The following is a 27192-nucleotide window of genomic DNA, read 5'->3' as shown; positions in this document are numbered from 1 at the left end:
TAATTTTGTAAAGTTACCAGTCCGACTGCCTACGTGGAATTAAGGGAGTTTTAAGTACTGGGTAATGTGACATGTTTATATGAAGTTGTGAAAGTGTCTATGCAGCGTGACGCCATGACTGACGCAAAATCACGCAGAACGGCAACGGTAGTCATCGGCATTACTGGCTTCTTTTCTTACTTGCAATGAAAACGATATATGCACATGACAGTACACAGCATGTCGTCTTTTCCCGACGTCAAAAATATATATAACAACAGGGGATCGTAACGCTAAATCCTGCCATCAAGGCATGTACTTTTTAGAGACTGAGGCATTTTAGAAGTTGCAAGGATGAAGGAAAACCAAGTTCTGTTTTATTCTGATGAGTACGACGTTTCGGCTTCGAGGAGTTTTCTAATCTTGTAGTCTGCTCGGTTGATTTCCAAAATATCAGATGTTGCTGCATTGTCAGGGTTGTCTTGGTTGTCACCGGCTATGGCGGATTTGGAGTCATTTTTCTGGACTGAGGTTTTGTGTTTGTGTTAATTCGTAGAGGGAGCGGACGGGATGGGGCTAAAATAACTTTTCAAAATATGTTTTGTTCTAAATGTCACGACTTAAGCGTTATTTCCTTTATGGTTTGAAACATGAAAATCGGATAGCTACTGGGAAGATTGATCATTAATTACACAATTAACTTATTAATGATCACTGATATTAAGGTTTCATGTACCCAGTAACGATAATTCTGAAACGTAGCCGATGAACCCAGAATCGGTTGTCATGTTTTCGACCATACACTTACACAAGTGCACTTTCCGTCATATTGGATAGTGTTTACAAACTCACGTTTCGCAAAGGCCAGTATTGAGATGCCAGTTACAATACATATATAATATGTTCAGCTGCGACAAATGCATCACTGAATTCCCCGTTCATTTTCGGATCAAATTTCAACCGGTCTTTGTCACCAATAGCAATCGTCTAGACAAAATGAAAATGAAATACATTGGGTGTGAAAACAAACGCTGTGTTCGAAATACTGCGCTTAAATGAACCGTGAACAAAGAAAAAAATCCCTTTTTGCACTGCGTAGTATTTTCTAAAACGGTCCGACATATTGCCGTCCATCCATTGCTTGTAATGGCTGAATACGTTTTGAACATGCATGGGAAGATTATCGTAAAAAATAGGAAATAAAAAAAAGATAAAAAAAATAGACAACGGTATGATTTCAGCATTTCAGGTTTCCACTTTTAGTTACAATGAAAATGATAAAATCATGTCACAATACACAGATAGTCAGAAACATTCTGATAACTTTCATCACATATTTATGTTCAAACGATCCCCGAATAAAGGAAAGGTGCCTCGCAAAATAATGTTTACCCTTTTCATCCAAGACGCCATTTTGTAAGGAACAAAAAAGAGAGAGAAAAAAGCACCATAGGAAATAGAAAATAAAACCCAACTCTTTTTAGGCTGTTACGCTGTATCCTAAAAATTAGACAGCTGCAAATAGGATATGTCACAATAACTCACCTAGGTCGCACTGGGCATTCAGTGGGATGCGTGAGAGGTTATCCAGAAAAACATGTTTACTCGTAAAATCGAGTCAAACTTTGAAAAAATACTAGCTGGTGAAAACATTACACCAGACTGTAGATGGCAATTAAGTCGCTCAGCCAGGTATGACGACGGACCGTCGACTCACCTGGCATGAAATGCACGCACTGCCTACTGGCACAAGGGGCCATCTCAAAGATGTTTCTTGCTTTTTCATGTGTGTTGAATATGTCTCATCTACTGATTAGCATCGTAAGTGTCTTTCTTTGATAACGTTTATGTTGAGATATGTAAAAGAGTATGATACCTGATACACACAGAAAAACAGTGTTTTAAATGTCCAGTAAAACATAGGTAGCATACGATCGACACGACTAGATATATATGCCACGTTCTTCCACACTTTAATTCCCCTCAAAGATTATCCTATATTAGCTGATATCTCTATCCCCAAGACCGACTCCAACCATCGTCTGCTACACCTGTCCTGGTTTTACTTTTGAGACGACCCCTCCTACATCTGTCTTTTTCTAGTTATAGTGAGAGTCCGTGGTAGCTACATATATCGGTAACCAAGCGTAGTTTAATAACGAGGGGGCAGACGAGAACGGAGTAGTGTCGTCAACATAGTTACGTCATTCGAAACATATATATTATCGCTAGATAAAGTACTGTTCATCTTTTCGCGAAGCTTCTTAGAATTTCCATTACTTCGTGATGTTAATAAACATGCTAAGTCATACTCTGTATCCCTTTGTATTTATCCTTGCTGAACTGCACAACACACATCGTTTCAACACCATGCACATTCTATACATATCATCTCCTCGATCGTGAGAACACAATGCTTAACCCTCACGCTGTTCACCCCAATGAGAGATCCCATTTATGCATGTACATTCAACATCAAAGCACTCAGGTAGTAAAGCTACCTTATTCTTATTATTAATGTCTCGTAAAATATAGGTAGCATGACCATCAGAAGATCGACAGGACTAGATAGTATTTGTAATCTCTTATGACATGCCGTGAAATTCCACACTTTAATTCCCCTGAGGGATTATCATATATTAGCTGATATTTCTATCCTCAAGCCCGACCCCAATCATCGTCTGCTACATACGTCCTGGTTTTGCTTTTGAGTTCACCCCTCCTACCCGTCTATTTATAGCTATAGTGAGAGTCAGCGGTGTCTACATCCATAACAGTTTCACACGAAAGTTATGTTTTACGTCAGCTATCATTTATAATGAAGCTAAGCGTAATTTCAATATTGTCATTTAAACAGTATCCTTTGGAATAGAAATATCGTCGCACAAAGCCATGGTCTGTTCCAAATGGGTCGCTTTGGACTTAGAAAAGTCTGCATTGTTCATCTCTGCACTAATCTCTCCTCAGTAAAGTCCTTTTATTACGTTTCCTATCTCCCTACCACTGAAACTGTAGATAGGCAGATTCATTATCATTGCTTCCGATAACATAATCAATTCAAATTCCATTACAACATATTGTTATGACAGGATATCAAACTCTGTATCCCTTTGTATTTATCCTTGCTGAACTGCACAACACACATCGTTTCAACACCATGCACATTCTATACATATCATCTCCTCGGTCGTGAGAACACAAAAGAATGCTTAACCCTCACCCTGTTAACCCCAATGAGAGATCCCATTTATGCATGTACATTCAACATCAAAGCACTTAGATGGTAAAGCTACCTTATTCCTATTGCACTCATTATATGTTTTCAATATAAATTTGTCTCCTGCGTAAAGTCAATATGATGTCATGCTGGAAAAAAATGTACAAACTCTACCTGTAAGATGTTTTACAAAAAGTGGCTTCTGTGTACATGGATAACATCAAAGTTATGTCACAACAACGTTTATGAACCACGTCCAGCCCAGACTACTTCACAAATTCATCATCTCATAAACAAGCGTGGAGGTGTACCAATGGCAGCACCCTTACACGGACATGCATGTTTTGACCCTGAAATATTGAACAGTAATGCAATGGAGGCTGTCAAAAGTGGTATCTGTCCAATCCGGAAAGCTGGCAACACCGCCTTAGAATCTCAGTCCCATCCGTAGCTTGTACATTTACCATCAACTCTACAATCCAGCACTTTATCTAAACCGGATTGTTTTTTCCGTCCCAATGAAACACCTTTCACTGTATATGTATTGCAAAGCTATGCCACTAACAAGGCCACTTTACAAGATTCACATCCCATAAGGAAGCGTAGAAGTACCACTTGCAGCATCCTGATATATGAGACCAGTATACGGAGGACAGCCTTTTCTTTATTGTATAACACGACGTTTCAGGGCTACGTCTTGCCCCATTTATCACCTGAAGAAGGGACAAGACCTAGCCCTGAAGCGTCGTGTTATGCAATAAAAATGAAGTTGTCATCCCTATACTAGTCTTATATGTTCACCAACTACTAATGTCTCTCAAGAGTCTCAGCACCCTGAGAGTATCTTACATATACATGCATGTTTTGACCCTCAAATGTCGAACCGTACTATGTATTTTGGAAGGCAGCTTGAGAGCCGTGAGTCACACCTACCCGGACTTTGAATCTTCCGCACTGTTGACAATTTCCGGGGGATAAGTTTACACTGTACGTGAATACTCGTTTCATATAATCACCAAATTCTAATGCCTCTCACCAACCTCAACGTACATACACAGGCATGTCATGTAAACACTCTATATGTATATATGTATATATGTGTTCACGCGTATAGTTTCTACACTTCGTGTACACTGCAATGCAATTGCAAAGCAACCCCCCATGTATCATACCACGAGCATGAAGACTGAATACCAAAGCAGCAATTTGTCAGTGGGCCAAGATTCCAGGATATGTGTTAAGGTCAATGCAGGTGATGCATTTAAGTCTCCCATAACTGGTGACGCATTTAAGTCTCACACAACTGTGAGAAATCTGTTGACGCAAGAATGAACCACACTTTGCTGTCTGATGATCCACAGCTTAAATTGTGATTGTGAAATTAGGCTGTTGGTGTTTCGATACGAGATTTGATACAGAAAGTGATATGAATTGAAGCCATCTGTGAACATGCCCTCAGAAACATGGACCAGATTCCAGTTCCGGTCGAAAGATTCAAGGTCTCATGCAGCTTTAACTGCAATGGTAGTTTTAACATCAAATGCCAAGTTCAGTCAAAAGGTATCTACAGGAATCTTGCTGAGAGACATAATTGTTGAAGTACTAAAAGGAATTTGCAGTCTTACGACAGGAAGACGTGTTGTTGTACTGCATGGATGACAGACACGGAATAAGTATCAGAGCACCAGATTCTCCACTGGCTTCTCGTGACAGAGTTAAGCGGTGCACTTCTGTGCTTCTTGTGCGTGATATTACAGAACATACTGATGGAAGCATTTACAGAGGGCAAGTGTTTGTTTCTGTCAAGGACAATCTCTTTGATGCATCCACAGCTTTGAGACACATGGAGTTTCCAAAAACATTGTCTGGTAATTCCCTCAAACCAATTGAAGTCTTGTTGACAGATGGAGGCACTGACTCCAATTAATTGGTTCTTCCTAAGTATCTCTTAATGCAGATTTTCTTAGCCGAAGTCTTGATATGACTGCTCCATGATGTCAGTCTTGCCCAAAGGATTGAGCAGGGGTGAACTGGGTAAAAAAATGGCAAAAAGCGCTTATGTGCAAACACGACAGAACAAGAAAACGCCAAACTGTTGGATGGTTATGAAATGTCCAGAGGGGAAGCATGCAGCCTGTCATTAAAGCTTTATCTGAGCGTTTCAGTCACCTCAGCTTGAAACACGTGCCTTTCAAGATAGCTGATTAGGTGTCTGCTGAAGCGGTACCTGAACCTTTCGACCATGCCAAAGCCATACAGTCAGAACTTTTACGTTCTGACACCTCAACACAGAAACCGCTTGACAAGCACAAGAGTCTCATGCAGGATACAGCTACCCATTGAAGGGAAAGACAATACTCCTTTCAACTGAAAAAGTACCAGAAGGCCCCATCCTATGTGTGTTTGAAAAGAAGCCAAGTAATTGATACTTTCAAACAAGAGCCTGAATCATGACAGTCAAGATGATTATTGTGAAGCAGCAACTGTCACTAGCAGATCTCACCGTGAAGATGAAAAGTGAAGGCCTGTGTACAGTTTGTCAGACGCCAAGGATAGGATTACAAAAGTTTATGACTCTTTCGTGGATTCATGCTCCACAAATTCATGGAAACAGTGTCGACAAAGCAATGTTCATGTCTTTAATTGATTTCATTGGCAAAGATGCCACGGAGACTGTATCGTACTAAGGCTGATGATGACAAGAAACAGCAGAAACCCAACAAAGGAGAAGAGCCGACGAGTAGTTGAATACAGCTGAATACTAAAAAAAGCGACTATGGTAGGGTTAGAGGCGGATAACTATATCTTGTTGTCAAACTCGCAGACTTGGTTGGCGTGTCATTGGTTCCCATGTCGATGCTCATGCTGTTGATCACTGTATTGTCTGGTCCAGACTCGATTATTTACAGACCGCCGGCAGTATAGCTGGAATACTGCTGAGTGCGGCGTAAAACTAAACTCATTTATTCTCGTAAGAAAACAAGGGAAATTTATTCTAACAAGAGGCTGTGGGCATAAGCTGAAGTGGACTTGAACATGCCGTAAGAAATATGTCTGGTTTTCGATTTAGTTTCAATGGTAAAATTTTGAAGTTTTTTTTAGATATGATTCAGAGAGTAGTGAACTAACAGCTAGAGTAGTCAACGAATGTTAATATCAAAAGTACTATTCAGAGAAAACCAGGCAATGAATATTTCCATAGACTGAACAAGTATGGTGACTTTATTTTATACCTGAATGTTTCAAAATGGTTAAAATATTTCAATTGTTTCTCATTAATTAAGGCAATCGCTCAACATATTTTGAAAATTGTTATGCCAAACCTTTAACTTGATTTACTTCTCAGCAGGATATCCTCTATACTTGCGGATCACCCGTCTTTCCAGAAGGACATGAATCTGGGGACAAGATGGTGGTTATTAGAAAGCTCTCTTGCGACAACCTTGTCGAAATCCAGGGTCTAGACTCTGAAGTTCTTAAGATAGCGTTAAGATAGTCGTAAGTTAATGTAAAGCACTTAAGACTATCATAGCGTTAAGAAGAGCTTTACAAGTCTAGGCCCAGTACTACACATGTCAGCTCTTTCCACCTGTGTGTCTCCTGAATACAGTCAGCATGATGTCATGCAGGAAAGATCTCTGCCAGCAAGGTATGTTACACACGGCGACACAGTCCAGCGATTTCCGTGTACAGCATAACACCAAATGTTACTGCGTCTCTGATCATCGCCAATCGATGTTGTGAACATAACGTATGAATGCGTTTCTGCCAGCCAACACTAATTAATTAGATCTATATCGCATACACAAACGTAAAGATGCACAATCCTGCACACAGTCGTTATGATGTCTGGCCAAATCTGTCCAAACCTTACCTCTAAAATGTATCACAAACGTCCACAGAACAGAGTGGTTTCTGTGTAACATGACATGGCAGCAAAGTTTCATCACTAAGTTTATGAACTACGCCCCGTCAAGAATACTTTACAAGATCCACATCCCATAAGCTAGCGTAGAAGTACCACTTGCAGCACCCTTACACCTACATGCATGTTTTGACCCTGAAAATGCGAACAGTAAGTAACACGTGGAAGACAAAGTGAGAGGCGAGAGACATACCTACCTGGACCTCGAATTTTCTGCACTGTTGACGTAACTTCCGTGGATAAGTCGGGAAATATTTCATACTGTATATCTGTGTTTGTTAACGTTCACTTGCATATTTTCCATACTTGTGATAACAGGACAAGGATGCTAAAGAATTAAAACACATATATGAAAAAGAGAAATTGAAACCTCGTTTGTGGAGAAGACGTATCATTGAGTAGGTGCACATGTACTTTCCGAAAAAAAAATAAAGCGTCAACAGATGTCTATATTAAAGTACACAAAACGCCATTGAAACACAAAAAAGTATTTATCATTTGAAATGGTAACGAAACATATTTACAAGGCGCAATATTTCCAAGCACTGGTACATGCATATGGAAATAACACATCACCGACATTTTCCTCCAGTTCTCCAATCTCATTTGCCTGTATAAAATATTCACTTATTATTCATTTAAGGTGGCGAAATCCCAGTTGATAAAGCGTTTGATCGGCTAGCCAAAGACCCAGGGTTCGATTTATGTACAATGTGTGAGGCCAAGTTCTGTTGTCCCCTGCCGTGGTATAGCTGGAATTAGGACTAGGACGGGTATCACGGATACACGGGCCGGGTGGGTAATGAGTTGGACCCGGGTACCTGTCTCAATACTGAACCCACTTTGATCACGTGACTAATGAATGTCAGGATATTTGAATGTTCATTTGACATAACTTTATTTACGAGATTGTTGTCTTATGCTTGAGGTTCTGGACACGTGTAACATAGGTCGGATTATAATAATTGTTTACATGTAAAAGACTCAAGAACGTAAACATCCGCCTCGAGTAGAGTCTGAACAAAAACACCACCCAGTGACCACATACATTAGACAATATTAATCAGCTATCAGGCTGACATATAAAAGAATTATTCGATTGACATTACTGGACTGAAACCGAACCTGGACCATGCTGCATGGATAGTGTTGCCTCGAAATTAACCTTGATTGTGACTGGTTGCCGTTGCAGTTGTGATGTCATGGAAATGCGAAAAAGGGAATATTGTGTTCAAAATCCAAATCCTTCAAGATCTATCTATGTGCCAGCTTTTGTTACAGAACACCAGGGATGGCAATTTTCCGCAAATCCGCTGAAATACGCAAATTTTAATGCAAATCAGTCAATCTTGAGATTAGTCTTAACCCGAGGAGAAAATATTTAGTTGAACTGAGGTCCCACTTATAAACGTCAAATATCCACATCTGTGTCTCCAGGGCTTTCATATTTCAGAACTTTCGCGTTATAAAATCGGTGAAAAAGCCATGTCTCCACGTTTCTACCTGCTTTCTAAGCTATCACGCCACTGGATCACTTGGGTCAGCACAGACAGTAAGAATCGCAATTTTTTTTTCATGAAACCGTAAATGCGAATCCGCGCACTTAAATGCAATCAATCGATCCTTGGACCCCTAGACCCCCAGCTGATTTCCACGTCTATGACGTATCCACTCCACTGAGCACAAAATGCATTGATTTTGGTCTTTCTGCCTGATGCGACGGATTCAAATATTTCCACGTGCCGCTCTTAATTTCGGCCATAGAAAGGGAATGTCTGGCAAATAGTGTTATGACGGGTACCTGTCGGGTAATAGGGTGTCGGGTACCCGGGTCGGAAATTTGGACCCGTCCTGGTCCTAGCTGTAATATCACTAACAACTGCCTAAAAACAGTTCATTCTTTGAGTGTGAGTGAGTTAATATTTCACGTCACATCGGCATTATTGCAGACATATCGTGACGAGAACAATTAATGATACTAATACAAATGAATTAATAGCACATACATTGTAAAAACCTGGCAAAGAAGGACAATAAAACTAACTATAATATCAGTGAGTGAGGTTAGTTTTACGCCGCACTCAGCAATATTGGCGGCAGTAACTAGAATATCACAGCGTAGAATGTAAAAGTAGTGGTTAGACCTAAAACAATGTATCTATAGAGGACAATACAATATGAAAATGAGCTGTATGCTGCCAACAACTGAAGGTAGATCACCATACTAGGGACCATTGGGACTTACAGTACATTTGCTTCCTGCATGGACCCTAGCTGGATTTATATCACCCCTTCAGCTGTTAAAAGGAGAAGTTGGGACAGATCCAAGACATAATCTTAGACCTTCATGATGGATAGAATCTAACAGTTTTAGGCCTTTTTTCAGGTTCCGCCATATACTATGAACCGTAGTCAAGTTTGAAGCGAATGCGTGATCTGTATAAGTGACGAAGGGCCGTTTGATCCCCTCCCCATTTTGAGTGGTAAACAACTTTTAACAAGTCGAATGCCTTCAGACATTTTAACCTTAAGGGAATAAATATGCAGCAAAAACGTCAAGTGGGAGTCACATATAAGACCCAGAAACTTAAATAGGTGTGCCTTTCAGATATAGTTCACAGCCCTTATGTGGTTTGTATTTATATATGCATACAGTTAGGTTTGGACTTGGAAAATTTAGAGTCGTTTTCTAAACACCATTTATTTATCTAGACACACCTGCATTTGCCGTTCAGTAGTATGCATTTTTTTTTACCGCGACATGAAAAATTAAAATCATCCACAAAAAGTGACCCATCAAATGAATCGTTTAAAACCTTTGATAAACTGTTTAACTTGATGCTAAAGAGTGTAACAGACAAAATACTGCCTTGTGGGGCACCCTGATCCTGACTGTAATGATCAGACAAGGTAGAACCCACACGAACTTGAAATTGTCTATTATTTAAAAAGTTGGCTATAAATTGAGGCAATCGGCTTTGCAATCCGAAGTCATGTAAAAATCCCATGTTTCCAAGTCGTGTCATGTGCTTTCCCTAGATCGAAAAATATCGACACTGCATGTTGTTTATTAATTATGGCATTCTTAACAAAATATTCTAAAGGCAATAAATGATCAATGGTACTTCTTGCTGTTTGTAGCCCTTACCTTTGATGTTTTGGATCATATTCCAGACTTTAGATATTGACATGCGCGAATTAATGTTTGATACATATTGTTGCCAAGGTTGGTGTTTACTTTGTTTACAAGTACGCCGTGCTTAGCATATACAATCTTAAATTCATTCAAGTTATGCACCATGGGGTGTTGACGGAAATAATGCTCTGCCTTTTTCCGTTCCTTTCTAGCTTGTTTGCATTGATCAGTGAACCATGGTTTTCGAATATGTGGAACTGCAGAGGACTTTGGTGTACACTCTTGAACAACGACATTCATTTCATAAGAAAAACGTTGAGTAGCATCAAGGACATTATTAAAAAGTTCAGATTTAAGCCTGTCAACACACATAGTTCCATATAAACGCCAAATAACCTTTTTGGAGGAATATCAGAGGGATTCATAAGATTTTAGTAACGTTGGGAAATGGTCACCCCCACAGAGGTCATCGTGAACTGACCATTCAAATTCATTTAAAAGGTTTGAATCAGAAACTGATAAATCTGGGGCTGAATATGTTCCTGTGCCAGGAAGCAGATATGTGCTCGACCCATCATTAAAAATACATAAATCATTTTCGGAACAAAACTCACCTAGTATTTTACCTTGTGGATTAGTAGTTGTACCTCCCTAGAGTGGGTTGTGGCCATTTACGCCTCCCATGATAACACAAGGTTTCGGGAGTTGGTTATGAAAATTTTGAAGTTCGGTTTTCTGAAGTGTGGAAGACGGTTAGATATACGAAGAGCATAGTTTGAGTGCAACGTGTAAAGTCGCACGGCAACAGCCTGGAGACCAGTATTAAGAATAATAGGAATACTATTTTGGCTTATAAGGCTTGACTTCTCCAGCAATACCTTGAATACCCATAGATATTGCGAAAGGGTTCTGCGTTCAAGGTGTCTTGTCAGCAGTTTCAATCACTACACAACGTGGCTAAAATCAGTTGATTTGGACGGTCTGAGGTCATCATCAGTAGGATCAGTTTCAAGAGGACAATTGGTTTTCTTAGTTGGGGTTTCATAGTTCATTCATTGATTCCGACCACGATAAGTGTGCAAGAAGTTGCATGTGAGAACTGCAGAAGGCATTGTGCTATCCTAGCTTCAGGAAAGCCATGAGAGACGGGAGAAGACAGTCTTGATCCACTCCCTCTGGTTCAATCTGGCATGTCTGCGGATCTGACCCATTGTTGTTGAGGAAGAGGTAGAGGTGTCAGCATCACTAGTAAATGGTCGTCTAGTTAGGGTACTTGCGGTGTGCAGTCGATTCCTGGTTGACTGTGCTCACACTCTACTTCACAACAACTCTCTGTTTGTGGGGGTTGGAGCTGCAAACCTGTTTCAGAACTGACTTATGTGGCATTCTAGTCAATGGGCAATCTGCAACAATACTCGTCTGCTGCTTATTTACCCATCAGACTGTGTGTTATTTGGCGACTACAGCCCAGGACTCGCGCAGCTGCTGAAATGCCACGCCAACGTTGTGGATGAGTGAGTTGCCGCATAAGCAGGTTTCCATTAAACCGCTAATATAAGCGATATATAATCCGATATATGATTGGGTTTTTTTCAGTTCATCTTAAGGAAAAGATGACATTTTGACAATCATATGCATAGATTGTAACGTAACTGAACCACTCGTCATTTATTTAAGGTCGTGATACCTCTCCAACAGCCAAAATTGTAAACGCAGAATGAGCCGGTGGTCTCCACTACAACGTGAAACTAGAAGTTATGAAAGATTTAAAAAATGATGTCTCGAAGGCCTTTAGGTGTTTATAAAGATTTTCCTCGAAAATTTCTAGCCCCTGATTTCAACGTTTTGTGACACCATGCATTATACAATAGGACGGCAAATGTAATTATCTGTGCTACTAACCATCTATGCTATCTAATTCATCAGCTTCCATCACAATCATCACCCAGTGTTCATTACCCCTTGTCCATTGCCAATCTGTCCTTATCACTTCTCCCTTAACTACCTCAGTTATCGGACTAAATGTGTTGGTTTCACGTGTAGTATTAAAACCCTCTCCATAATATCTTTGTTCGGCAGAGGGAGGTTAAGAACATATCCCGACATATGCGATAACAAACAATACTGCAAAATATCTCTTTTTCCAACCGTAAGATACTGAGGTGAGAGCTTGTCTCCGACTTCACCTCCAGTTCCAACTAAAGTGTCATTTTTCCGTGACATGGCACATGTGGTTTAAGACCCGTGTCGTGGGGTCCCCTGTCTTTTGAGTACAAAAAGGGGCTACAAAACTGGTCAACCTAACTAAAGTGTTCCAAAACCTATGGGATAACCGTGAATCTACTCCGGGCCAGAACTAGGCATTTTACGCCGGTTCTTATCCGTGAAACAGGCTTTTTGTTGGGGCCTGTTTATGCATAGAACTATTACAGGGAATTAATTCGGGGATCTCCACGCCTTCAAAAAGAAACAGAGAGCGATCTCAGGCAAAGCAGGAATGGTTCTAGTGTGCAACCCTCCTGTATACATACCCGACGCCTCCTGTCCGAATTTGAAAGCAAGACCGTACGCGCAGGTTCAATTGTCAGTTTCGACAATAGAATGTGTGACATGCTGGTTACCTTATGCAAGTTTTGGAGGACAGATGCTTAGCGCTGAATACCGAAGTAGTGAAAGTTAGATAATCAAAGATTATCAATGCCATTTAATGGCACAGTTTGTGCTGGTTCCTTTAATAGATTATATTTGACAAAGCCCTGTGTTACGATTAAGCTGCAAAGTGACCTAACATTTAATTGTATGTAGTGTCGCTGGACCGGTTGTGATTGTATATACGAGGGATGTCAATACGTTTTGAGCCTTGCATAGAAAAACACAAAATATTGGCATGAACCACATTTATTTTTCAACATAGTCCCTTTGTGAGTGAAGATACTTGTTCCATCTTTTCTGTCAGGCGCTGATGCCATCTCTGTAGAAGGCGCCATTTTGGTCCTCAAACCAAGCCTCAGTAGCAGCAATAAGCTCATTATCATCCTGAAATCTACGACCACGCAAGGGTTTCTTGACATTTGGGAACAGATGGTAATCACTTGGCGCCAGGTATGGAGAGTAGAGGGATGCGGCAAGATTTCGTACCCGCATTCCTGGACAGCAGCGGCTGCAACGCGAGAGGTGCGTACTGGAGCATTGTCTTGATGTAGAAGAATATCACGTCTGATCTTGCCCCGGCGCTTCTCCTTGATTGACTGTCGCACTTGCCTCAACAAGTTAGCGTCATATTCCCCATTCATTGTTCTTCCTTTTGGTAAGTAATCTATGTGGATGACGCCTTTGTTATCCCAGAAGACTGTCCCCATTACCTTCTGCACTGATCTGGAAGCTTTGATTTTTTTGGTCCTGGGAGAAGTGACATGTTTCCACTCTATTGATTCTTGTTTGCTCTCAGGATCATGGTGGTGGATCCAGGTTTCATCACAGGTTACTAGCCTAAAGTGAAAATCTTCTGGATTCTTGTTGTATCTGGTTAGCATGGAGTTGCTTATGGTGACCCTTGTTTGCTTCATTTCATCTGTAATCATTCTTGGCACCCATCTTGCGCACACCTTAGACATGACGAGATGTTCATGAAGAATTGTCTCGATGGGTCCGTGTGAAATGCCTGTGGTCTCCTCTAACACGTGGAGTGTGATTCGACGATTTTCCAGCACTAGTCTATGCCCTCTGTTAATATTTTCCTCACTAGTGCTTGTTGTTGGGCGACCTGGACGGGGGTCATCTTCAAGACTCTCTCTACCATGCTTAAATTCATTGACCCATCGTTTGATGGTAGCAGATAAAGGGAAAGACTTCCCATAAACTGCTGAAAGCCTTTCTTCAATGTTCTTCGCCGAGTTTCCTTCAAGAGCTAAAAACTTAATTACTGCTCTTTACTCAATTGTATTCATTTTCACTGCCGTGGAGGGGGTCTCTTTCTGTCAATGTGAGCTGTTCAATAACTTCTGATAGTAGGATACAAAAACTTATATATCACATCAGCTACACCCCAAGGTTCAATAGGCTGTGACACCTGGGTAGGAAAAATGCTCAAGGCTCAAAACTTATTGACATCCCCTCGTAGCATCACTTGACCAGTTGCGACTGCTTGTATCCTGAGGTAATAAGCGATAATATGCCAGCTGCCAGGCGCAAGTAGAGTTAGTTAGAGTAAAATAAAGTCAGATAAAACATTGTACAATATTTTTAAAATTTTAGTAAAGACTAGAACTAAATTATGACAAATGTGAACCTGTTATACCGTATCCTGATGTAACTTGGTCGCAGGGCACTAGAAACACAAAACAGCGTTCTCTGGCATCAATCTGTCGTTCAGTCAAGTCGTGTGAAAAGCAAACATGGCAATATACACTGGTAATTATCACTTCCTTACTCGTTAATTCCATTACACTCAAATGGATCACTAATGGCCATAGAGATCAATATCGGATCCAGTATTACGAGTATTAAGCGCTTTCTGTGTATTCTGTATACAGTGATGTACATTAGCTGAACCGCGTCCTCTGTATTGTAAATACTGTCTATAATGGATGGTCATAGTAAAAGGATCCTTCCTGACAATACATATAAACTGATGAAGGTAATGCACCAACAGATTAGTCTTAACACTACAGGACGCGCTGCAACGTTTGCTATGCCTCTGAACACAATACACGTGACAAGTGAAATGGATGGTGGTAATTCTAAGAGCATGAAGTCATTTGATTACATTGAGATTTTTGCAAGACTTGTTGGAATGTACTGTGATCCCCTTGGTCGTCACACTGTTCTCAAGTGGAAGTCTGGGAGAATGAAACTCTTAAACGTAGTGTCCACCTTTGACATGCTGGTATATGTGACAGCGTACAGTGTCTGGGCCATAAAGACATTGTTACTATTAACACCAACCGAGGGTTTGAACCAAAGGAATTTATTGGCACTTTGTTTTGTCATTCAATATATTTGGCTCTTTGTCCTTGGTCTTGTAATTAGCGTTCTTCTACCAAAACGCCTCCCTCAGATTCTTCAGAAACTCAGCGCAGTCTGCTCAGATGAAGGTCGTCCTACCTTCTTAACGATGCCGTTAATTCTGACTTTCATTTCGGTAGCTGCAACATCTATCGTCATTTATGCTCATAGGAATATGTTTCTGCCTCTCACAGATGCATCACCAGCTTTCAGTGATTCAATCAGAGTCTACCCATTTGAAATGGGCACACTAGAGGGTCGGCTTCTTGCTGTCGTCTACACCTCCATCTCCATAATGTCCGTGATGGGCATGGTTTTCATTTCCTTTTTGATGGTTAAGGTATGCGTCATTCTTGGGAGAGAATTCTCAAGGATAACATCGTGTTTGTATGTGATCCTAGACGAGAAGTGTGATCAGGAGGTAGATATTGACTTGAAGTCGGAAAAGCTTGAGGGTTTGCGTCAACACTACGAGAGAGTGTGTGATGTGGTGTCACAGGCTGATGAAGTCATCAAATACACAGCTCTGTTTGGCTTCTTCTTCGGGATTCTGGTGTTCTGCTTCACGCTGTACTGTATCAGCATAGGCGATTTTGACCGAAAGGAAAGTGGCACGATTCTGGTATTGATGACAATTAGTTTGTCACAGATTATTATCTATACTGTATCTGGATCCCATCTGAATGATAAGGTAAGAAACACCCGTCAATCTACTGCAGACTTTTATAGTGATGAATTCACTAATTAGTGTGTAGAATTAGCCAACTGCTTCAGTTAGCCGACCTTACTGACAATTAAATGAACTTATGTCATGACCTGCTCTTCCTGAAAGTATTTCCACAAACTACTTAGCTCATGAAGCTGAAAATCCTTCGTCCTATAAACAACATCCATTTTCATCAACTGGTTTAAACCTTTATTAATGCCTTTAAAATGTTGCTATTAATATGTTTTCTAGTCTTGGACTTGTACTCTGAATAATAGCTCACGATATTGTTTATATCGTGAATATAAAAGCATTTTAGCTCCTGAGAAATATCTAGATTGTACTGTTGACAAACGACTTAGGAATATATTTGTTAAGTTCAGATGTGGCTTATTAAGATTAAAATGTAACGAAGGGAGATGGTTAGGAATAGATAAATCGTTTATGTCCATGTTGTAATTTAGCTACTGAAGACGAGTACCATTTTGTATTCATTTGTACATTATATAGCACGCTGCAAATTAAGTACCTCCGTTCTGTGTATCATCAAAATCCGAATATGTACAAATTTAGATCCCTTCTATCGACGGATAATGTAGTAGTTTTAAAAAGCTTAAGTAAATTCCTATGGCATGCATATAAATTAAGAGAAAATACATGTACAACATTAGATAATAGACAGATATCACATAGACAGTATATGACTACCATAATATATATAATATACACTGTATATACAGCTGTATACTCTGCATTGTATATGGGCCTTCTTACTAGAAATAAACACTTGAACCAGAATTCATTTTAACCATTATTGAGATTTCTGTAATTTTGGTGAATAATGGGGCCACTCCTTTCTCATAGTTTAATGACCCATGAAGGTCCCGGGGTAGAATAGGCCTTCAGAAACCCATGCTGGTCAGAAAAGGCAACTATGCTTGTCGTAAGAGGCTAACGGGAAGGGGTGGTCAGGCATGCTGACTTCGTTGGCACATGCCATCGATTCCCAATTGTACAGATCGATGTTCAGGTTATTGATCAGTGGATTGTCTGGTTCAGTCACGATTATTTACAGACCGCCGCCATATAGCTGAAATATTGCTGAGTGCGGCGTAAAACTAAACTCACTCACTCACTCACTCATAGTTTAATTTCTGACGTTGTTATATAGTTCAGTTTTGATAAAGATCTTACAAAACGTCTCTTCTGATATTTCCAGAAAAATAACTCGACGTTCTGTATTTGATTCCCCTTATGATTTTCACGAAATACAATCTCATCATAACTCCTCAGTATTTGTACGGAAACTATTTTGTACCTTTGCTGTAATCAGCTTCTTTTAAGTTGCTTTCGATGTCGACATGAGAACGTGTTGGTTGTAAATCCATTAGGACATTAAATTTCGCCATTCTGTTGTATTGATCGGTAAATCAGGACAGCTTTAGAAGCCATTTATAGATCACATTTTCAACACGTGACATTAACACTGGGTGAGTGAACACGTATCGATACAGACACTGCAGCCTTACTGTTATTGCTGACAAATGTCAACCTCTCTCCACCCAAATTCGTTTGGTGACGTAGAACACTTTTACCTGTGGATTGAAATCCGAAACAGCGGTCTGGAAGGCATATTTACTCACTGATGAAATAGCCTAATGATGTTTACATTCCTCTCATGTTAGATATATACAGAGAAATTAACACAGGCTCCCGATTGTCTGGACGAGATTGAATTTTCATATGCTTTCATATTTTCATGTAAAAAGTATCACTATTTCTGTATATCATTTTTCAACATTAATGTTTTCCTATTAAGGAAATAAACGCTCCAAATTGTTGAAACAGCAAAGTAAATCATGCCTGGAGAAAGATTGATTCTTTGCAAACGGAAGCCATTGACCCGACACATTACTCAATAAATGCGACCGTGATAAAGTGGATAAAGCATGCGAACTTGGAGGTTCAAAGCACTGAAAAACATTACTTCTTGTTCTGCATGATGTTGTCAGTAAAGTAATACAACAATCAGATTGCATTCATTATAATGTGTTTCAGTGGCTGTGGGAGGGTGTTTGCCCTGTGCTTAAACCGTTCGCTCGTCACACCAAGTTCGAATCTCATTAAGAGTACAATGTGTGGAGGGTGAAATTTCAGCCATGGCCTTACGTTCTTCACTGTGAGCATCTGATACATTTTCATGTCAAAATAACAGAGCGATGGTGAAGAGTAGATGCGACTTATGAAATGTTCTAAATTATATTTATTAACGGGATATTAATTTTGTATTCTCCATGCTGTCCAATTTCTGTTCCAGGCACACTCTGCGAGACATGTTCTGCTTAAATTCAAAGTCACTGATATGAACGAAAATGCCTACAAAACAGTGAGTTTCAATTAGTGTTTGTTACAACAGTAAAATGTGTTTCGTTTTGTATTATTTTACAGCTTGTTTGTTTGATCGTTTTGTTTTGTTTCAAAGTTAATATTGTATGTAATTAGCTGTGACCCTGTTTAACACGTTTCAAGGGTCGTTCAATCAGTGTTGTCCACAAGACTCTGATGGAATCATCAGCTGTGTGCAGTGCCATAAAAGCAATATTGTACAGATAATATACACCTGGAATTTATAAAAAGGCGAAGAGCCGAGTTTTTATCGTTGTGGCCTATAATTATGACTTCAGTTTGGGAAAATCAGAATATGATTTTCGATTTTGCTTCGACAGGTGTGCATTTTGAAGAAAGCTTTCGAGTCTTTGTCACCAACAGACGTGCACACTTTTGATCTGCATAACTGTTTATGTCATTACCAAAATAATTTATCCAAATGCAGATTTATGTGATTACTGTATGCTTTGCTGTCCAGTATGTCAAATATTTTATATCGTGAAATTGAAATCATATTTCCTCTGTCTTACTTTTGACTTGGAACGCGAAACGTCCATATCCAGACTGACCTGACTGTTCTTTTCATTCCCAAAATGACTTTACAATGTTTTGCACAAACTGTTCTTGTTTGAATTTTGGTGATACTTCACGTGTATATAATTAAACAACACAGCTCAGTGCTATTCCGTTCGATTCAACATATCATTCTTCGTACTAGTGCTGTTTCTTAGCTTCCGAAGCAGTTTTATGTTTGTGAAGTACTGACTGGTTATATGGACATACAACAACCACCTAACTATCTGTTGACTATCATGTCATAGGGGAAGTGGTGGACGTGACCCAGCGAACCTTAGATCTCGGGATCGAGTCCATCTGTATCTGGGTGTAAAACATTGGCGCCATCGTTGTGTGCAGACTCTGTCCGAGTTCTAACAACCCCTAGTGTACAGTACACAACCCTGTGTTTTTAAAAGAACCCACGAATCCGTTGGTAAATGACCAGATGGTGGCCACATGAATACGTGCAAGTATCGATATACGGGTACAGCAATGTGCAATGACAAAGTACTGTGACTATGTGTCCCCCTCCATCCAGCTGTGCATTGGTACCCCGTAGATATAGGAAAACCACATTAACTCGGTGCGCCTTGTAGATGCAATGGTGTATTATCCCAATGGAGTTGAGCTTGATGATATAATGTGCCGTTTGAGTTTGGCATCCAGTGATCGGGGGACAAGCATCTGATCAGTTTAGCTGGGTATTCGCGATATACAAATGTAAGCAAAATAAAATAAATAAATAAATATAATCATAATGTCATAGACTGGGTTTACAATACATTTCTCAGGCATTATCTATCCCACTGGGTTCAGTAACGTGTCTACTGATGAATTGCACTATCACTATATATACATCGTACGTATACAAGGCCGTGTTAGTTGTTTGTCATGACAAACATATCATACATTCATTGCGTCTAATGTGTTCAAACATTCAGTTTGTATTTGCTTTCAATCTTTTTTTCAGATTCATCTGTTCCTGGCTCGAGTTACTGGTCAACCTGTTGGTATAACCATGTTTGACACCTTCACCATAGACAGAACATCAACACTGACGGTAAGAACAGTTTCAGCACCAACTGCACGAACCGATTCCGCAAACTAACGATGCCAAGAAAAAAAATGTTTATATACACATAGATAACATGTCATACAGATTACAAAATTTTATGGATGTTCAATTTCTAGAATGACATACAAACAAAACATGTCATACATAATATTGTTTTTTTCAGGTTCTTGGAACAATACTCTCGTATGCTGTGTTGGTTCTTCAGTTAAATTCTTCAACATGCAACACAATCATGCCTTGCTTCAATGTAACAACTATCTGAGACGTGCAAGTGTACACAGATATCAGATCCAGCCTATACTCAGAAGCCAAAATGGAACTTTCAGGTACCCACCTGGATTGTGTTGATCGTGTAAATAAGGGGAATGTGTCGTGATAGATCCACGATGGACTGCTTGTGAAGACGTCACAGATTCAGGACAAATCCCAACATGTATGGTCCCCGTCATAAATTCCGAACCACCCTCTAGGCCATGGTATTGTCTCGGTGGCATTGTTTTGGAGATGCTGAACAACAGCTCAAGCACGGTGTGGTCTGGCATGATCGTGCATGAAGACTGGACGTATAAGGGAACTTTGGGCATCGTGTGCCTTGGCGTACGAGAACACGCTCTTCCCTGTCATTGCTTTTTCTGGGACATGCAGACGTCGGTGCATGCGTCACATCATATGAAGTAGGATACTTGCGCATTAGCCTGCCTGACGACAATGTGATGAATATGCATTTGTGCTGCACGATAGCACGATATGACAAACCAGTCTGGTGCATATCAATAATTTGCCATCTATGCTCAGAGGCAGTGGGCGCTTGGGCATTGCACTGGTTGGTAAAATATACCTTAATTTATGCCCCATCAAATTTTAACTGTGTTTGCGAACATAACATAGGTCAAAGAGGTCAAAAGAGGCTATGTACATACTGCATTTTAAGCAATCCGACCCCTGGAACAAGCATTCTCAATGCAAGCATGCACGTGAAGCTTGAAACAGGGTGTGTCTATGAAAATTATATATTTTTTATGTTTGATGGGATGTAGATGACGAGGTGTATACATACAATGGACTCATCCGCACCATAGAAGTAACGCAAAGAACAAACGGATTGGCTCTGATGTTATGATTATGTGACTATTAAACAGCAAACAAATAAGACGAGACACGTCATGCCTCGGGTGTCCTTTCATTTAGGTGATCGTAAGCCACTACGGCAACCTTAGTGTTATGTTAAAGAGTGACTGAGTTTAGTTTTACGCCGTACTCAGCAATATTCCACCTATATGGCGGTGGTACGTAAATGATTGGGTCTGGACCAGACAATCCAGTGATCAACAGCATGAACATCAATCTGCGCATTTGGGAACCGATGACATGTGTCAACCAAGCCAGCGAGCCTGACTACCCGATCCCGTTAGTCGCAACAACATAGGCGCCTTTTGTTAAAGAATGGAAGTTAGGTTAACCGTAGTAATGGTTGCTTCGTGAAGGATCCCCTGGATGATTTAAATAATGCCTACGACCTCAGCAGCTGCGTTTTGTGTCTTTACCTACCACTACGCCCGCAAGCTAATTTGTTTAAGTTTAGTGTCACATCGGCAATATTTCAGCCATTTCGTGACGAGAATTTGAAAATGTAGAATAAATACATAAGGAATAAAACAGTGTCGTTAATGGACAGTAGAATTGCTAGATTATCACAGTTGCATAAGTTGCAAGTAGCTGGCAGTATTTCAAAAAATAAAAAATTAACATCAAGATGTCGTAAAATGGGCCATTTATAACCAGCAAATGAAGGAAGCATCATGCTTGGAACCATGGGGACTTATAGTCCCAGCCTGCTGTATTGTTCCGTGGAATTCCTGTTCGGACAAGTTGACACTCATCTGACGAAATTGCACCCCTTTACAATAATAGACGAACCAGTTGTGACACGGTCAGGCAATGCATTATTATTGACTTGATCTGGTCACGTTGAACAAGTTGTATGCATACTACTCAACACAGTTCAACAACTGCTTCCACACACAGGATCATGAAACCTGCTTAGTGGTTCTATTGGTCCTGTATTGCTGGAGGCAGTCATAGTTTTGTGAATATGTTAACATTTTCATTTGTGAAAACAACATTATTCGATCAAGTTATTTTAACAAATTGAGTAACGTTTTCCGTTTCTTGTTTGCTTGCTGTTGGTACAATTTGTAGTTACATGGCAGCAATCTGTGGAATAACTGAGTCCATGCAAACCGGTGATCAACATCATGAACATCAGCCTACGAGTTGCATTTTATATCGTAAAGTTAGGATGTATGGATGGTTTGAAGTATGGTGACCTGGTGACAGCAGGTATGGTAAAGACTGTATGTACAGCATCAGTTTAAATGGACTCTCTGTATCTGTAAACAATACGCATTTATCAGTCATGACAACCGTATGGCAAGCAGTCGTTTATCTTGAGAGACGGTACAGTGTGGCTGGATAAATGCAGTGGCAGACTAGGTATGCTGTTTATCAGATAACAAACAAGTCAAGTGATGTCCTCATGTGCCCGCCTTGCTCCATCAAACTCTATTGAGATATATCAAACATCACGCTCAATACTAGTTTCATTACAATGCACCAAACCAATTAAATGTGTGGGTATTTTATAAATGTCGTTTTCATCTCAGATCCATAAGGCTGAACAGCCATTGTGTGATAACTTCAACGGCGTATTCAGCTAAATACGACAACAAACAGTGTGTGGGTCTAGTTTTACGTCGCAGTCAGCAATATTTCACAAATATGGAGGCGGTCTGTTAACAATCGAGTCTGGATCAGACAATCCAGTGATCAACAGCATGAACATCGATCTGTGCAAATGAGGCCCGGTGTCATGTGTCATGTGTCGAGCCTGACCACCCGATCACCGTTAGGTACCTGTTACGAGTATGGGTTAATGAAGGTCAATATTCTATTGCGAAGCTTGGTGGGCCACGATAAGATTAATGTGGAGTGAATCAATAGTTGTACAATGTAAGATCGGTCATGTAATGGCGATATGGCTGAAATATTGACGTGACCTCACTCACTCACTCACTCACTTACTCACACATATGATGAAATATAGAACAATCATTTTAAGTCATAGTCTACCATCATCATAAGCAGTATTTTTTTGCTGCTAATACCGGGTTAACAGATGTTATGTCACACCCAGTTACAGGCTGCATTTTCCTGCTTCATTTCAGCCCGGAAATAAATGGGGACTTTTGTTGCATTGTTCGTGTCGTCGTCTTGTGCAGATAATACGTCTGTGGGCATATATGATAATATAAGCAGGATCTATGATTCAAAGTCAGAATGTTTTCCTCATTGAGGAAAAAGGGGATGGATACATTTTGCATGAATCTAAACCCAAACACCTATATAGGCAAACTCGTGAATTTTGAGAGGCAAAACATGAACGAACGAACGAACGAACGAACGAGCATTCAGTCTCAGTTAACACGACACAAAGACTAGAATGTTCCACTGAAATACACAGGTATGTTTTGACAGTTATTACCATGTATGTATATGCACGTATCAGCTATAGTAATCTTCTGATCAGAGTCGCCCAACGTTATCACCTGCACGTTATCTGTGACTCAACAGTGAATGATGGTACCTGTCCAGGTAGGTGTGTCGTGTCGCATCTCTTACTAAATTCACTCCACTACAGTCACAGTTTGATCTTCAGGGACAAACCTTGCATGTATGTGCCAAGATACTTTGAGGATGCTTCAACTGGTACCAAAACTGTATCTTGTATATATATTTTTTTTTCAATGAAAAGGTGATTGCTGAACTACATTTCTAGTGATATACACCGTTACAGATCAAAGTGGCACAGTAATGGGATATATGGCGGCAGTCTGTAAATAATCGAGTCTGGACCAGACAACCCAGTGATCAACAGCATTGGCATCGATCTGAGCATCGCCTCCTAGAACACAGTTCCTTGTTATGGCAAGCATGGCTTGCTGAATTATGGCAAGCATGGGTTGTTGAAGGCCTATTCTACCTCTGACCTTCAGGGGTCGGATAAAACAATATGTAAGGTACAATGTTGTAGCAGATAAGGAAGGGAGTAAGATAGAACATTGTAGTGGATAAGAGAGTTAAAAGGTACAACTTTGCAGCGGATAATTGGATAAGTAAGGTACAACGTTGTAGTGGATAAGGGAATGAGTAAGGTAGAGCGTTGTAGTGGATAAGGGAATAAGTAAGGTAGAGCGTTGTAGTGGATAAGGGAATAAGTAAGGTAGAGCGTTGTAGTGGTTAAGGGAATAAGTAAGGTAGAGCGTTGTAGTGGATAAGGGAATAAGTAAGGTAGAGCGTTGTAGTGGATAAGGGAATCAGTAAGGTAGAGCGTTGTAGTGGATAAGGGAATACGTAAGGTAGAGCGTTGTAGTGGATAAGGGAATACGTAAGGTAGAGCGTTGTAGTGGATAAGGGAATAAGTAAGGTAGAGCGTTGTAGTGCATAAGGGCATAAGTAAGGTAGAGCGTTGTAGTGGATAAGGGAATACGTAAGGTAGAGCGTTGTAGTGGATAAGGGAATAAGTAAGGTAGAGCGTTGTAGTGGATAAGGGAATAAGTAAGGTAGAGCGTTGTAGTTGGATAAGGGAATGAGTAAGGTAGAGCGGTGTAGTGGTGGTTATCCTCTTCTTCCTTCTCTTGAAAACTCCAGCAATGTCACAGAGATGTCACCAGAATGAAACCAAGGTTTTTAACCCGCCATGATGAGTGAACGGTTTTACAGCTAGGCCACACCAACACTCTGATGTAGATAACACATCTAAAAGGAATTTTGTTTGCACTGCACTGTTCTTAGATTCATCAAGCGCAATTTTCTAACGAAACGCGTCTAAGAAGCGACACACCAGACTCCTTGATTTGGGATCGGAGCAGCATATGGCCAACTGATTTCACTGTCGTATCGTACATGTTGTAGAAGGCCTTAGAAAAGCAACTAACCAGCCAGTGATAAACAAGCACTGAGGCTTATGTAAAACACATATGAAAATGTGATGTCATGAAAATGACATACTGCTCTATTAAGTAATACGTCATCATAGCCCAACTGCGGAGATCGATTTTCAAAATTTAATATTGGTTTGCAGTTAAGGACGTCATTATTTACACACAGTCAACACACTTCTTGAAGGCTGTATTTGCACAAAATCGTTTTGTGTCTTTTAGAATGGACATGTTCCCAAAGTGTACTGCCTGTCAGCTGCAGTTTACCCTGAAAGGCCCCGCCCCATACCTACTGCCCTGTCTACACGCTGTGTGTGAGACGTGTGTGACATCTGCCGCTGGTGGTGTGATAGCATGCTCTACGTGTCAGAGGGAGGTCAACCTCACAGACACAGCCCTCCAGAAGGATGAAGTGAGACAGAACGAAATATTCCACTTGACAATTAAACTGCGACCCACAGAACTCCTCTGTCCACATGAAAATGATGGCAACCAGGCTGTGTGTTGGTGTCAGGAGTGTGAAGGGTTACTTTGTGAATATTGCCATAACACGCACAGCAGCTTCAGACTATCGAGAAATCACTCCGTGCATAACTCAAGGGATATTGCTCCTCAAAATTTAGTGTGTGAAACAAATTGTAGAATACATAATCGGTATCTTCTTGATTTGTCTGGCACAAGTTGCCACACATCTACCTGTTGTCGATGTTTGAGAGGAGACCATGCTGGTCACGAGGTGGAAGAGTAGCATAAACAGTAGGGGTACGGGACCAGCCCATATAATCCATAGAATATAAAAAGGCATCCTTCCCTGACTCATATTAATTTATCAAACCCATAACACGACTACTTTTCATCTTCCCTGTAAAAAGGTACCAAATAGTCTTACTAGTGAGAGGAAGACTGTGGGGTAAGGGACTAGTTTATGTAAGACAGGGAATCAAATTGTAATCATATCAACTTAAATAATTGACTTCAGCAAAACAGTTTAACCTGTATCTTCTATTATGTCGTTGTTTTTCATAATAAATGTTTGTTGGGCTTGGTGTATCCATTGTTTTATACATATATATATTCTCGTCCTCACTTGTAGCAGAACTTTTTTATGAATCTTTGATCGAATCACTTCTTTCATTTTGTTGTGTTTTTCTAGTTCATTTAGGATCAAACGAAACTCTTCCTCTGAGATTTTATATCACTCAGTGCGATGGAAATATGATCTTCTATCGTGTTTAATGTTGTTTCAGCAAGAATTCTACTTTAATCGTGTTTCTTTGCTTTATGATTCAGTTTGCGGGATGTAAATTTAAACCCCCTCCCACTATAGCTGTTAATCCTAATACTACCGGTGTGGACACAATGGTTGTCCACAACCCAACTCCAACTGAACCTAACCCCATGCTAGTTGTTGTTAGGGTGGTATCAGCACCAGCTATGTAGTTTAACGCTCTATTGTATTTTTTTTTTATGTGACGATGCCCGAATATCACGCTCTTGTTCTAGCTGACATTTTATTTCACATATCGGTTTAAGTCGAAATCCCTCTACACGCTTATAAGGTTAGATTACCATACAGGTAAATGGGTGAGATATTAATAATTGTGTATTCATCTACAATACGAACTCCATCGGTGCTTATAGATGGCTCATAGCCTTGTCTTATTATGATTCGACAATGTTTATTCTCATGTCTTTTAAACCAAATTATTCTAAGGCCATCTAAAAGTATCCTTGGCGCGGAAATCTCTTCGAGATATACGTCTGCTATCAGTGTGGTCTGTGATTTCATACCATAATTTCAATCTGCAAAAAAATCATGTTGGTAATCGTATATACTGTGAATAACTAAACTGGCATTCAGGTTGACAGGAGCTAACATATTATCAGTGTGACCTGCTATTCGTAATACTTGTATGGTATGATCTTTTAAGGGATTAAAGGATGTGAGAAGGATCCCGTTGTCAGTAATCTTGTCAGAATCCTATATAGGCAAAATATACTGTAGAGAATTTTTAAAGGGAAAACATGAATGAATGAACGGGTGCCACCCACGAACGAACGAACGTCACGAGCGAATGAATGAATGAATGATTTGAATGAGCATTTAGTCTCAACAGGTTGCCCAATTTGGTCGCCTCTTATGACCTGCAATTGGGTACTGTGGACACATTCTGCACCGGGTCCACACGGGAGAAGCGCCCTTAGCG

At 40.2% G+C, this 27192-nt stretch overlaps 1 protein-coding gene across 3 annotated transcripts in view; it reads right to left on the bottom strand.

Annotated features, from left to right (window-relative positions):
- LOC137269802 (amine oxidase [flavin-containing] B-like) overlaps positions 1–7514 on the bottom strand; it is a 37432-nt gene extending 29918 nt beyond the window's left edge. The window contains exons 1-2 of one of the 3 annotated variants that reach the window (XM_067803638.1): positions 7319–7514; positions 6520–6594 (exon numbers count right to left, since the gene is read on the bottom strand). The gene's annotated coding sequence lies outside the window, so the exon portion shown is untranslated. Of the gene's footprint in view, positions 1–1524; positions 1646–6519; positions 6809–7318 lie in introns of those variants that run through there. The other 2 variants (XM_067803639.1, XM_067803640.1) reach the window with 2 other exon arrangements.
- Between the last annotated feature and the right edge of the window lie 19678 nt (positions 7515–27192).

Source organism: Haliotis asinina, unplaced genomic scaffold, assembly GCF_037392515.1.
Source record: "Haliotis asinina isolate JCU_RB_2024 unplaced genomic scaffold, JCU_Hal_asi_v2 scaffold_17, whole genome shotgun sequence".
Lineage (NCBI taxonomy): Eukaryota > Metazoa > Mollusca > Gastropoda > Lepetellida > Haliotidae > Haliotis > Haliotis asinina.
Note: the sequence above shows the minus strand (reverse complement) of the source record. Positions and strands in the feature narration are given on the sequence as shown.